Below are 13,687 nucleotides of genomic sequence, written 5' to 3'. Positions count from 1 at the left end.
GATTTTACAAAAATTGCATCTGATACTAAGTGACACATAAGGTTTTTTCCACTAGTGCTATCAGCAGTTGGGATCAGGCCCAAGTCATTTGCATCCAAATCGACCACACTTTGGGCTGGGAAAAAAATCAGGATGGGTGTCCAAAGTATCACAAGAGGTATCACAACCCAAATTAAAAGGAAATTCATTCTCATGAAACCGAACATCATGAGAAAGAAAGTATTCTCCAATTTCATGATCATACATTTTGCAACCTTTCTTGCGATTTGGATACTCAACAAACACACAACGACGACTCCGTGAAGCAAATTTATCAGCCTTAGCACGTTGATTATGAGCAAATTAAAGCATAAACATCCAAACACACGTATAAATTCAAAAGAGGGAGGGTGACCCGTAAGAATCTCATAAGGAGTAAGACCATTCAATAAACCCGAGGGGGTCCGGTTAATCAAATATACATCAACCATGACACATCCCCCCTCCCCCCCTAAAAAAACTAACTGGAAGATGAGCCTGAAAAATGAGAGCCCTAGTGGTGGAGCCAGTAGGGGAGATATAGGGACAGATGTCCCCCCACTTTGCATTTTAAAAAAAATGAAAAAATGAAAAAATGAAAAAAAAACATGATTAGCTAAGAGTGGAGAGAGACGCGTGAAAACTGAAAAGCAAAACTTGAAAGGAAGAGAAACTGAGGAAGGAGAGATTGAGAGAAACCCTAACTACCACGATCGCACGAGCTGCCGCCGGTCGAAACCTCAACCTTCGAAGGTAACCCAACCAAACGAACGAAGGAGAGAAAGTGAGTATTTGAGGTCTGACGAAGCCACAAAGGGCCGCCGCCACGCCCACGGCCAGTCGCCGACCGTCCCAGTCCCGACCCAGACGCCCAGTCAGTCACGCACTAGTAGAATAAATGCTTATCGCTACGGTCTTTAAGTGCCTATTGCGGCGGTTTTGGCTGCGCAACAATAGGTAAATAATATATTGCTACGATTTTTAACCGCAGCAATATTTCAACATATTGTTGTTGTTCCTAGCCAAAACCGCAGCAATACGTTTATTTTTTATTATAAAAGTACGCCAAAACCGCAACAATAACTTGGCATATTGTTGCTTTTGTTGCCCAAAACCGCTACCATGGCACTACTTTGTCTAGTAAATTTCAGATTGCTAGGACTCATTTCTTTTGCTTCTCAATTTGATGTGTAATATAAAATGCATGATTGATAGTAGGTAGAGGATCCATTAAGAGAATGTTAGAGACAATAGTGTTAAAACCACTATTGTTAGACAATAGTAGAATAAATTCTTATTGTTGCGGTCATTAATTAAGTGGCCTGTTGCGACGGTTTTGACCGCGCAACAATTAAGGGCGCATCAATAGGATACCTATTGCTGGTTTTTCACCGCAGCAATATGTTAGACCTCTTGATGTGGTCCTTACCCAAAACCACAGTAATAGGTACATGCGTAAGCAATATTTTTTTTTTTCATTTTGCCACTAAATTCGAAACATAAAAAAAATTCAGAAAAATAGCAAAAAATAATAAACTTCCACCAGAAAATGAAATGAAACTAACAAAGAAAAAAACAACAATAAGAAAACTGAACAAAGAAAAAAACGAAAATGAAACTAATGAGGAAAAAAAATATGAGATATAGAAGCAACGATATACACTTGCGCAATAAACGAAAATGAGATACAAAAAACGAGAATGAAACTAAACAAAAATAATATAAAACAATAAAAACAAAAAAAGGACGGTGAGAATCTGAAACGAGAATTCCCAGCACTCGACGAAGGAGTGCGAATTCTCAGCAGCACTCGTCGAAGGCCGGCGAGCCACGAGCCACGACCGATGAAGGAGTGCGAGTTCTTAGCAGCACTCGACGAAGGCTGGTGAGCCACGATAGATGATGGTCGATGAGCCATGAACCACGAGCGTCGAAGAACAATAATAGGTTGTATCTCGGTCGAAAACCATATTGCTGCGGTTTTCGGCCGAAACCGCAACAATATGGTTATTTTCTATTTTTCTTTTTCTTTTTACATGATATATTGTTGCGTATGGGTAAAATCGCAGCAATATAACCGCAACAATAAACAATTATTCTACTAGTGAGAGATAGCAATAATTGTCATATTTTCTTGCTTTAAACTATCAATTTCTTTTTTTAATTGAAAGATCAAAGGTCCATTGGACTGACCAAAACGTTCCTGTAATTCTTTCCACAATTCCATTGAATTCTCCATGAATCCAAACTCATCTGTTATTTGTGAACTCATTGAGCTCAAGATCCAACTCATCACCATATAATATGCGCTCTTCCAATTCTGAAAGTTCTTATCCTTTTCATCAGGCATAACTAAACTTCCATTGACAAATCCTTCTTTATTTTTAGCAATTAGTGCTCTATGCACATTTCTACTCCATCGCAAGAAATTATTTCTCGAAAATACAGAAGTAACTAAACAAGCGGTAGGACTATATGAATTAGCAATGAATAAATGATCTATGCTACCTCCATTATTGCTGTTGCTTCTAATTCCTCTATTTCCACCATTTTCACCATTAAGCGAAACTTCAGAATCATTCGCCATTATATTGACAAGAAAACAAATCGATTTACAAGATTATGAATCGTTAATCAATCGGTAACTCAATCTGATTGAAAAACAATCAAGATTTAACCTCAAGCTAAACTGAAATTTTAAGCTTGAAAAATCAATTTATGAATTGCAAGGAAACCTTATCTCGCAAAAGAGATTGGCTCTGATACCATGAAGAAACAAATCACCAGATTGATTTCATATCAATGAAGAAAGAACAGAGAAGGAAAGAAGAGAAAAATAGAAAACTGAACTAATATTGAGAGCTAATCATATAATTTATACAAGAGTTAGTTGGAGGATAACAAAATATCTTAACCAACTTACTGAATAGAAATAATTAATAATCTTATAATCTCTTCTGAGAATTTCTGGAGAAGGGGCAGATTACACAGCTTAAATAATGCAGCTTCACTGCTTGGGAATATCAAAAGATTACGAAAAATCATTGTGAAAGCAGTAAGTTTAACTCTAGCTGACAAGTAAACAGAAATAATTTTCCCAAAATTTGCATTTACGTACTCAGATTTGATATTAGTGAAGGACATCTCTGCAGGTGAAACAATCGAGTTTAACACTAATGTCTAATGACATTATTATTGTTGTTACCTTCAAATAACATATGCCAGAGGAATCAAACAGTACAAGGGGCTGCTACTACTAAGTGCTAACTACTGCTAGCTAGTCCTATGTAACGAAGACATACTAAAACAAACTATAAATTCATCCTTCACAAACCTTATAAGATATTACAACATTGTTCAATAGTATTATTCAAGCTTATTATATGACACTCTTACAACAACCCTTAGCAGATTTTTACCAGTTGTGGCTGGGAATGAAGATATCTCCACACCATCTCATCACTACTCATGATCTTGTGCTTCTCTGGTCGATGGAAACCTGACTATCACACGGCCATCTGGAAGAGTTTGGAATACATTTGCCTGCTGCATTGGTTTAGGTTCTGGTTTACATGTCCATGACTCTGGAACTTCTACCTCATCCATTTAGTCGTGCTTCGAGTCCAATAGCCTGTTGAAAATAAGCAGTCTCACCAAAAACTGACTCTTGTAGTGACTCGGAGCTTAAATCCACCATCGCCTTACACGCTACCCTGTATGTTAATGCCAAAGGTATCCTCCAGTCTTGATATTCAAGGTAAGGACTTCGAACGATGATGCATCCGCCAAAGAAATCGAAAATTAGGGAAGCAATTAAAATAGAAAGGACCTTCAGATACATTAGCTTCCACAAGTGCTAACAAAGAGTTTTCGAAGTTAAGGTGCCTAGCATCTCTAAGGCTCACTATTACAGGAGCTCCTAATCCCATCTCTCATTAGTGGTTTAATAGCTATTTGGACCACACCTAAGTGCATAAACTTATGTTGTTTCTTGATGAAACCTTTTAGGAAATCTCTAGAAAGTAATTTAATGGATACATTTTGGTTAGTGGCTTTTAATGTGATAGTTTCTTCACTATCTTTTATAGCATAGCTTGGGAAAATCCCAAAGATTTTCTTCTTGTACACTTGATCAATGGGAATTTTAGGGAATCTCCAACTATCCAAGTTTTTCTTCTTTCGAAAGCTGCCCGGCTCTTCATTGGTAAGCTTAGAAGCCATTTTATGATCTGTCCTGAAATTTAATAACACGTACAAAGAAAAGATTATACTATACGTCTATAATAAACAATTTAAAGTGCACCCTTCGTCCAAAATTAATAGTTATGCTAATAATAACGTAATTTAAACAAGTGATATGACAATTGAATAAAAACAGAAGTAGTACCTTTTTGGAAAATACCAAATTGCACTTACTGATTTGCAAGGATTTAGAGATCAAAGGACAAGCTTTTGTAAAACCTTCGGTGCTCCTTATTCACTTAGTGATGGTAAGAACATTTATACATGAAGAAACAGAGAACTTTTTACACTCCAGAATTTTCTCCTAGTCAATAGCTTTCTTTTTCTTTTCCATTTCCAACTACATGGTAATTTCCTAAAGGCTAAAAGATACTCTAGCTTTCAATTATTGTTCTTCACAATCATGACATCTTTTCATTGGTTGTCTTTTAGGAAAAAAGGTCTTGATCTTATCTTCTTTAATTTCCCACTATTGTAGTTATATTTAGAGGTGTCAATTCAGTTTAACAGTTTAGTTATGGTTATAACCAAACAGTTCAGTTGATATCAGTTCAGTTTGTATCAGTTGAAATAATTAACAGTTCAGTTCAGTTCAGTTAACAAACTTTTCAGTTTAGTTTAATTCAGTTTTTTTCCCTTTCCATTTTCAGTTCAGTTCAGTTGCAGTTTAAATCAGTTTTAACCAAACAGTTAAACCAACCAACGGTTGAATCCATATCAGTTAAAATTTGTTGCGGTTATTTTCAATTCCGTTTCGATTTATTTCAGTTATTGATGAAAACCACATAACTTCGACGATAATCGCATCGGTTCGGGTAGAAGTTAGTCACACTCTTGTATTTGTTCGGGAAAAATTGTGCTTCATGTCGGTTTTGGCCGTGTGTTTTTCGGGTCCGGTTGAAAATTAATGCAACAAATAACTGTTGTCGGCACTTCCACAATTGCCTCAAAAAAACAGTTGTACTTCATAAAAACGTAAATGAAAGTGACATCGGTTAAAGTGTACTTTATTACTAATATAAATGATTTGGAATAAGAAAAATTTATGTTAATGTCTTACTCTTAGTGTATTAGTTCAATGGATTATATCTATAATCGACGTAAAATAAGTTGATTACGTATTAGCTCAAGGTATCTATGTGAATCGATAAGTGAAATCAAGATAACAATACTCCATTTAAGTTAATCGTTAACAAGTTATATTCAATTTGAAACTCACATATCTTAGCCAAACTAAAAGAAATTACAATTGATATTAGATTAGATGAATGTATCAACGTAAGTCGATAAAGTAATTGAAACTCAAAACGTTTACTTAAATTGAAACATGTTGTTATTTGAATGAGTGTATCAATGTAAGTCGATAAACTAATTCAAGATAATAATAGTACTCTACTTAAGTTAATCATCTTTTTAAGTTGAATTCATTTCGGAACTGAAAGCATCTAATTGAGTTGCAACAAATGTAGAACAATGTAACTCAGTAGATTGGTTCAATATAACAATACTCCATTTAAGTTAATCGTCTCTAAGTTAAATTCATATTGATACTCAAAACATCTACTTTAACAGTACCATAAGTTTAATTCAAGATAATAACAGTACTCTACTTAAGTTAATCATCTTTAAGCTGAATTCATTTCGGAATCGAAAGCATCTAATTCAAACAGATGTAGAACAGTATAACTCGGTAGATTGGTTCAATATAACAATGCTTCATTTAAGTTAATCGTCTATAAGTTAATTGTTAACAAGGTTAATCTACCATAAGCCAATAAGTTAATAAGTTCTTACTACATAATAACCCGTTAACAACCATATAGTAACTCAGAACTTAGTCAGTTACTCAATTAGATCGACTAACTCAGTAATTCACTAAATTGTTAATTGTTATACTAAGTATAAAAATACTAATTAATTGATAATTGATAAAGTGATAACATATTAGTGATATTACAGAGTTAACACAACAACAAGTATCAACAATAAGACATAAGTCAAATTGTAAATGCAATTATTAAGACATTAAGTCCTAAATCATAATATCGAGCCATCGACAATAATGGACTAACCGTTACTTATATCTTAGATGTTAGCATTAAATTAATGCCTAATCACCGCATGTAACATGTTCACATATTTTTAAATTATAAATTTAGAAAAATAATTTCTTAAAAAACAATAATACTAATTTAGTTTCGAAAGTTCTAATTTCTATTAATTTATAGTAACACTACTAATTTCTAAAGTTAGTAAACTAATAATATTAGAACTAGAAATTAGAATACTCAAATCATAATAATATCAAAATACAATACTTGTTTATTAGTAGTTTAGGCTTTTTTTTTTTTTTTTAAGAACAAGACCATTGAATTTAGAAAGATGAGAATCTAGCCATTGATTAAGTTAGCAATCCATGTCATTGACAACTCTCAATTCTCATTGGTCAAAAATTGATGTCAAAGATTATAAATTAAGGGAAAATTTGCGAGAAAACACCTTATTTGTTTAACTTTTTGTAAGAAAACACCTTATATATTTTTTTTTGTGAAAAAACACCTTATATAACATTTTTTATTGAAATAGCCACCTTGCTGTTGAAATCCGACAAAAAAAAGTCAATTTTCCGGTTTGACCTCATTTTTCTTTTTTCTTTTGAGCGTGTGAACTTCACGCAATACATTAGAAAGTATGAGTTTATATTTGTCTTTGTTACAATGAGGAGAGAGAAAAATGGGAGAGTAACCAGAAGGTTCCCATTTCACACCATCTCCATTGATAAGCATGTGGAAGGTTGATTCGATTCCGCCATTCCTCCATTGATAAGCATCAGGTATGTGCTCTTCCATTTTCTCTCCCTTTACCTCTTTCTCCAATCTTCCCATTTGTTTGTTTGTCTCTTATCTACCTCCCTCACAAATACAAATTGACAGATGCATCTAATTTTATAATTACTAGCTTGTCAAATCTTTCATTTTCTCCGTAATTTCCAATTTAGTGTTTGAGACACTCAATTTCGAGAACAACAACTCAATTTCCAACTCAATTACAAGCTAGTAATGTGCAATGTGTACTACTGTTGCTCTTCCCACTTTCTTAACTCACTATTTAATTGTTCTTAGTTTAGAAAATAATATTAGTTCCCAATATATGTGCGCCATCAACTTGTGTATGTACTACTCTGCAAGTCTGCACTCTTCCACATTATTGTTGCTGATGCTTTTACAATGTTGTGATATTAGTTATTCTTTTTATTGATTTTAAAGCAGTAAGTGGAAGCATATAGTGAGGTTTATAGTGGAAGCAAGTGGAAAACACAACCTTTGTATTACTAATAGGTTGGTTGTATTCTATAATTGCTTGCTTAATAACTTTGCTGTGAAAAATTGTATTGCACAATATGACAGAGTCATCTTTGACTCATTCTTGTGATATTAGTTTTATATCTCTATATGGAGTACTTTGTTGCTACTTAATAGGTTGGTTTAAGAGCACAATAGGTTGGTTGTTACCTATATGATGTACTCTATGCTTGCAGTGTCTTCCTTTTTTTCCAAGACTGTTTTCCAACTGGAGTTATTCTATATATGGTGTAATATTTTGCTACATAATACTACTATTTTCTATTTGTACATATTTGATGTACTGTATGCTTGCACTATATTTCTAAAACAAGTCTTTGCATTTTACATTGTGTTGTTCAAGACTTCATTCTCCTCCAATAAGAATTCCCTTAGTGATTGGCCTGTATTACTAATAACTTTGCTGTAACCTGCTAATTCTATGTGAGGTATCCGTTTCTTATTTTCAATTTATTTTTTGTTGTTGAAACTTATCAGAATCCTGTTCTGTGGTTTGTTTCCTTGCTACACAGGCTTTTTTAATTAGACTTTTTGCTGTAGAAGCCACTGAGTTGCAACTCTCAGAGATGATGCAGAAGGACAGACAAGCAGCATCACGGAAAAGCATCTGAAAGCACAACCAAAGTGATACACTTCCTACAAGCTAACAAGGTATAAAACAAAGCAAAGTAGCGTTATTGATTTTTTGCTTCTGAAAACAAAGCATGTCCAATGTAGTTTTATTACATGTCTATCAAAATTTAGAATTAAATTAAAAGAACACCAACTAACTCTCCAAATCAATGTTGTGATGATGGTGGTGCTTGGGATGAACGAACATTTTGACTTTCTGGATGATCACCACCATTCTTCGGTGGCCTTCCTCTCTTTGCAGGCGGTTTTGGGGGGGCTTTTGGATTTTTGCACGTTGATTTATTATGCCCATAGTTCCCACAATTCCCACATTTGTTTGGTTTTCTTTTTCTCAAAACCAAAGGTTCTTTTGGAGCCTCCTCTTCACCTTTCTCCTTAATCCTCTTCTTTTTTGATGGTCTTCCTGGCATCTTCTTAAACCCAGGGGGGTTGGGTTGTGGTTCCAGAGTTCTATCCCATTGTTTTATACCAGGCATTGGTTGAAACACAGGAGAATATGCTAATAAGTAAGCCTCTCTACTATAAGCCTTATGTACATATTTTTCTGGGTTGCCTCTGTATTTCATAATACATTTAAAGGCGTGACAACAAGGGATACCAGACAACTCCCATCTGAAGCAGCCACAAGTTCTTTGTTTTAGGTCAACCACAAATCTGTCATTATTATGGTCAACCTCAAACAAATCAACATCAGATATAGTTTCAAAGCAATGTTTAGCTATATTAGATGCAACCTCTAGTTGCTTCATAGCGGCTGGCATTATACTTCCCTCAAACTTTCTTAGCCCGTCACGCTTTTCAAAAGCTCTTTTCATCACATATTGTCGTATCCATTCCATCATTGTCAAAATAGGTTTGTCTCTAGCTTCCCTTAAAACATTGTTGAATGATTCACAACAATTATTAAGGAGCATGACAGATTTGGACTTTGGATTAAATGCATGTCTACTCCAATGCTTTGGTGGAATTTTGTCCAAATATTTGAAGGCATCTAATGACAAAAGCTTAATTGATTCCATTCCCTCTTCAAATCGAGCCTTCCATTTAAAACAACAAAGTAAGAAATAGTTAATATAGTTGTTAAAAAGATATGTTTAATTGAATAAAGGATCTGTTTTAAAAAAAAAAACCTTTGTCGATGCTCTAGCTGCTTTCCAAAAGCTTTGCCTATACGCTTCACCGGCAAAAGCCAACTTAAAGTTGGCTCAGATATGCCTGACACAATATCTAACATCTGCAGTTGGCACAACTCTAGCAAATGCTTCTAATAGACCCTGTATTAAACAATCACCAATGTGAATTTTATAATAATTCGTAAATTTGAATCATAGAAGATAAAAGTTTGGCATTAGGATATAACTTTTGTCGGTCAGACATGAAGGTTAACTCTTCATTCTCATGAACCCAGGTGAGGTCTTCAGTGACTGAACCAAGGTCGTTTGTTAACAAATCAAGAAACCATGTCCAACTGTCTTTATTTTCCACCTCCACCACTGCCCAAGCAACTGGAAACAAGTTGTTATTTCCATCTTTGCCAACAGCTACTAGACATACCCCCGGCCAAACCCCCTTTAAGTGACATCCATCCACCCCTAATATGTGCCTACAACCTTGTATGAAACCTTCCTTACAAGGTTGTAAGCAAACATACATTCTTTGAAAGACAATTGGAGGTCGTTCTATTCCGGTGACCATGACAAAAGCAGAACTACCGGGATTGTATTTCCTAATTGCTGCAGCATAATCCCAAACTTTATTATATTGCTCTGTCGCGCTCCCATGAATCAGATACAAAGCCATTAACCTAGCATAATATGCCTTGTAATACTTCACATCAACACCAATATCCCTCAAAATAAGCTTTCTAAAGTACTTCAAACTCAAGTTAGGCTCATCCCTAAAATGGTTCATATATCTTTCCGCTAAGAATTCAGATGTGACCTTAGGGTTGGCATTATGGAAGCCACAAGTATGGTTTAGCCGCATGCCTTTTATTTGAAAAGTCTCTTCTAATTTTAGTTTTTTACAATGAATCTTGAACATGCACTTTCTGGAATCATTACAACCACATTTCACCAACCTACCTGCCTTGAAGGGACATTTACATCTGTACCTACAGTAAACACTAACTCTTGTAGCATTGTTATGAAGGAAGTAGTAGTCATACCCGTTTAATATCGCATGTTGCCTTAGTGCCTTTCTATAAACATTTGCTGAAGGAAATTTCAAGCCCTTTCTCAGTTCAACGGGATTCTTAAAGTCTACTTCTGGGTTGAATACGGGAGCCTTATCGTGTTCCTCATCAGATCCAATGTCACTACCTTCCTCGTTAGAGACTTCATTTAAGTCTTCATCTTCGGGAACATGAACTTCCTCACCTTGTATACTTTCTAAATCCAATTGTGATTCACCTGCAATATTTGGTTGACTAAAGCTCACATCAACACTTTCAGTCAAGTCTCTATCAACTCCCTCTGCAAAGAGATCACATTCTGTTCTATCCTCGTCCACAAACTCATCATACACAACATCATCAACTTCAGGTCCCCTAAGAGATTCGATTTTCCTTCCCGATTTCTTCCTCACATCAAGTTTGGCAGGTTTATTACTAAGACAACCAATATCTCCTCTTCCGTTTGAACCGAAACTCACTTCGGTATCCCAATCATCATTGGCGGCTAAATCACCCCAGTCATCTAAATTGGCACCACCAAGAATCCAACCTTCATTGTAACCTTCGTCATCACCACCGTCATCATATACTCTATCGTTTTCCTCATCTCCACTGTCATACTCTACAAAAATAGTGATATACCCATGCTCATCCTTAGATTCAAGCAAATCATATGGGTTTGAATCAATCATAAATTCCATTAGGCCATTAGTTAAACTTCTCCCTTTTTTCCTATACCATATTTTAACTCCATTTTTATCACAAAAGTAGCCTGTTATAATTTGAGCTATAGTAAAGTAACACAATCGAGATATACCCCCTTTAAAAAACATTCTCCCTCCATCATATATCCTCTCTTTTTTTTCAAATACAAACTTTCCACCATACCATATCTTCAGTTGTACAGCCGTGTTAATCCCGATTTTAGGATTCAATATGGTGTTTGTGGTTTCCATCCTGTCACAAATTATAAATAATGTTATTAGTATATCAAGTACAATTTAAACAAAATTAAAACATGAAAAAGTAGATGACTTAGTTAGCAGTTAGGTGTTAAACTATGAACTTATTCTAGATGCAATATATATACAACTTTTTTTATGAAAATACCCATAGCTTTTATGTAGCTTTTGCCTTTTAGTATGAATTTTTTTTTTACAGCAGATAGGTGTCAAACTACGAAAACACTCATAACTATTCATATACCTATCGTGCATCACATTATAATACTTGTAAATTGGAGTGTACAGGACTTTAATTAGTAAATTTTTTTATATAACCATGTATATAGAAGTTTATTCACAACATCAAAAGTTAAAATCCACAGATATTATTAGGTTATGTTATCTTGATATTTGTTTTCTTATTAAACGGAGGTGAATTAGATACTATTATTGATTGTAGGAGACATTAAAAAAATCCATCTCCAATGATCTTAGTGGCTAAAAAGGAGTCAACATCTTCACATGAAACAAACTAGTGGAACAAAGCTAATTGCAATAATACAAGTTCCTTTTTAACATTGTTGTCGTCACATCATGCTCAAAAGACATTCCATAGAAGCAATATATACCTTGGATTTTGATGTAGAGGAGACAAAGCACTAACACAATCTGCTTTTCTTTGTGTAGAGGAGCATAAGAGATCAGAGGCAAGCAAGAAGCTTTTGACAATATTAGGGCTTAATTAAACGCAACAACGGTGAACAGAAGAATGAACAAATAATCTGTTTTTTTTATTTTTTATTGTGCGTGTAGTTCAAGCGTAGGGAGAGAGATTTAATAGATGGGTCAATGCCGGAAAGTTGACTTGTTGGCCGGATTTCGACAGCAAGGTGGCTATTTCAATAAAAAATATTATATAAGGTGTTTTTTCACAAAAAAAAATATATAAGGTGTTTTCTTACAAAAAGTTAAACAAATAAGGTGTTTTCTCGCAAATTTTCCTAAATTAAGACCATTAATTTGATAAAGATCAAAATCCAACCATTGATTTAAATCCCTTTCTAACCCTAACCCCCTCTTCCCTCCCATCCTCATTCCTCAGCCTCCTTCACTCTCACTTCTCCTTCAACCGATTCTACTCCTCCCTCTCATGGTAGATCTCCTTCAACTTTCTCTCTTTGCGGCCATTTCTTTTCCTCAGACAGAAGGTAGAGCAAACTAGCAGTAGGTGAATTGGATAATACCGACTATCATTTGCGGCCATCAAAAAACATCAATCTCAACCAAATATTTCATTCGTCGGTGGTGGCGGTTTGGCCGTTCGGTTATGGTGGTGGTCCTTCGTTTCATTCATTACATTTCCTCTTCTTTTCCCTTTTTTTTTGTCTTAGATCTTCACTTCTCCTGTTCTGTAGAGTTGATTAATCAGACAGGCAAAATGTACAAAGATATGAAGTAGTATGATTGCTGATGGCTTACGGGCAAGTTCATCATATGCATCCTTGCCAACAGCAAAGATGCTCACATCTCCAAATAATGTGTAAACGATATACACTGATCTGAAAATTGGCAGACATGCTAATTGATCAGTAAAAAATCAAACTTATGTTAGATTTATACATGTTATCTGTAAAGTTCGAATTTGATATATTTTTTTTATTTGCTTTGGTATATGTAGATTTATGCTTGGTTTGTCTATATCTTCCTTAGAATACCTGAAATTGGTTCAGATTTTGGTGTGTATTTTTGTTATTTTCTATATATTTTTATTTTTTTATTGTAACTTTCTCTCTTTGCGGCCATTTGATATTTTTTTTATTTGCTTTGATATATGTAGATATATGTAGATTTATGCTTGGTTTGTCTATATTTTAGTTGTTAATTTCTTGCTGGAAACATGTGTAAAAGCTCCTCAACAAGACCCTGTTCTTTCTTTTTATTATCTCAATGTCACCACTACTCCTCAATACATATTTTTCATATGTATAATGTATATTGACAACAAAAAATTTGAAATCACTTCAACTAAAAAATAGAAGAGGTAGTAGCAATCCTTGTCTAATTTGAGAAACAAAAACTGTAAAATTAATTAGACAAAAGATTGGCCACAATTAATGAAATAGTAGTTCTACTTGAATACGGGTAACAAATTTTAATTGTGTGGAAAACGTAAAAATATCCGGCAAAGAAATTTATAGAAGTAACCATCGCCTAAAATCTTACAAAATGGGCGACGCTAATAGAGCGACAAACCTAGTGTCAAAAAATAATTTATCTCCCAATTTTGAGCGTTGAAAATTAAAGCATGGACAATG

The 13,687-nt window shown here is 34.5% G+C and overlaps 2 long non-coding RNA genes across 2 annotated transcripts; one reads left to right on the top strand and one right to left on the bottom strand.

Moving 5' to 3' along the window:
• Positions 1-3,184: 3,184 nt before the first annotated feature.
• On the bottom strand, positions 3,185-4,648 carry LOC125491537 (uncharacterized). The gene is made up of 2 exons (XR_008969382.1): positions 4,406-4,648; positions 3,185-4,252 (listed from the first exon to the last, which is right to left on the bottom strand). It is a non-coding gene; the product is annotated as an uncharacterized LOC125491537 (long non-coding RNA).
• Positions 4,649-6,949: 2,301 nt separating this feature from the next.
• On the top strand, positions 6,950-13,155 carry LOC130591576 (uncharacterized). Its single transcript, XR_008969383.1, has 3 exons — positions 6,950-7,093; positions 8,135-8,273; positions 12,060-13,155. It is a non-coding gene; the product is annotated as an uncharacterized LOC130591576 (long non-coding RNA).
• Positions 13,156-13,687: the final 532 nt, after the last annotated feature.

Source organism: Beta vulgaris, chromosome 5, assembly GCF_026745355.1.
Source record: "Beta vulgaris subsp. vulgaris cultivar EL10 chromosome 5, EL10.2, whole genome shotgun sequence".
Classification (NCBI taxonomy): domain Eukaryota; kingdom Viridiplantae; phylum Streptophyta; class Magnoliopsida; order Caryophyllales; family Amaranthaceae; genus Beta; species Beta vulgaris.
The sequence above is the reverse complement of the archived record's forward strand: the minus strand, read 5'-3'. Positions and strand labels throughout refer to the sequence as shown.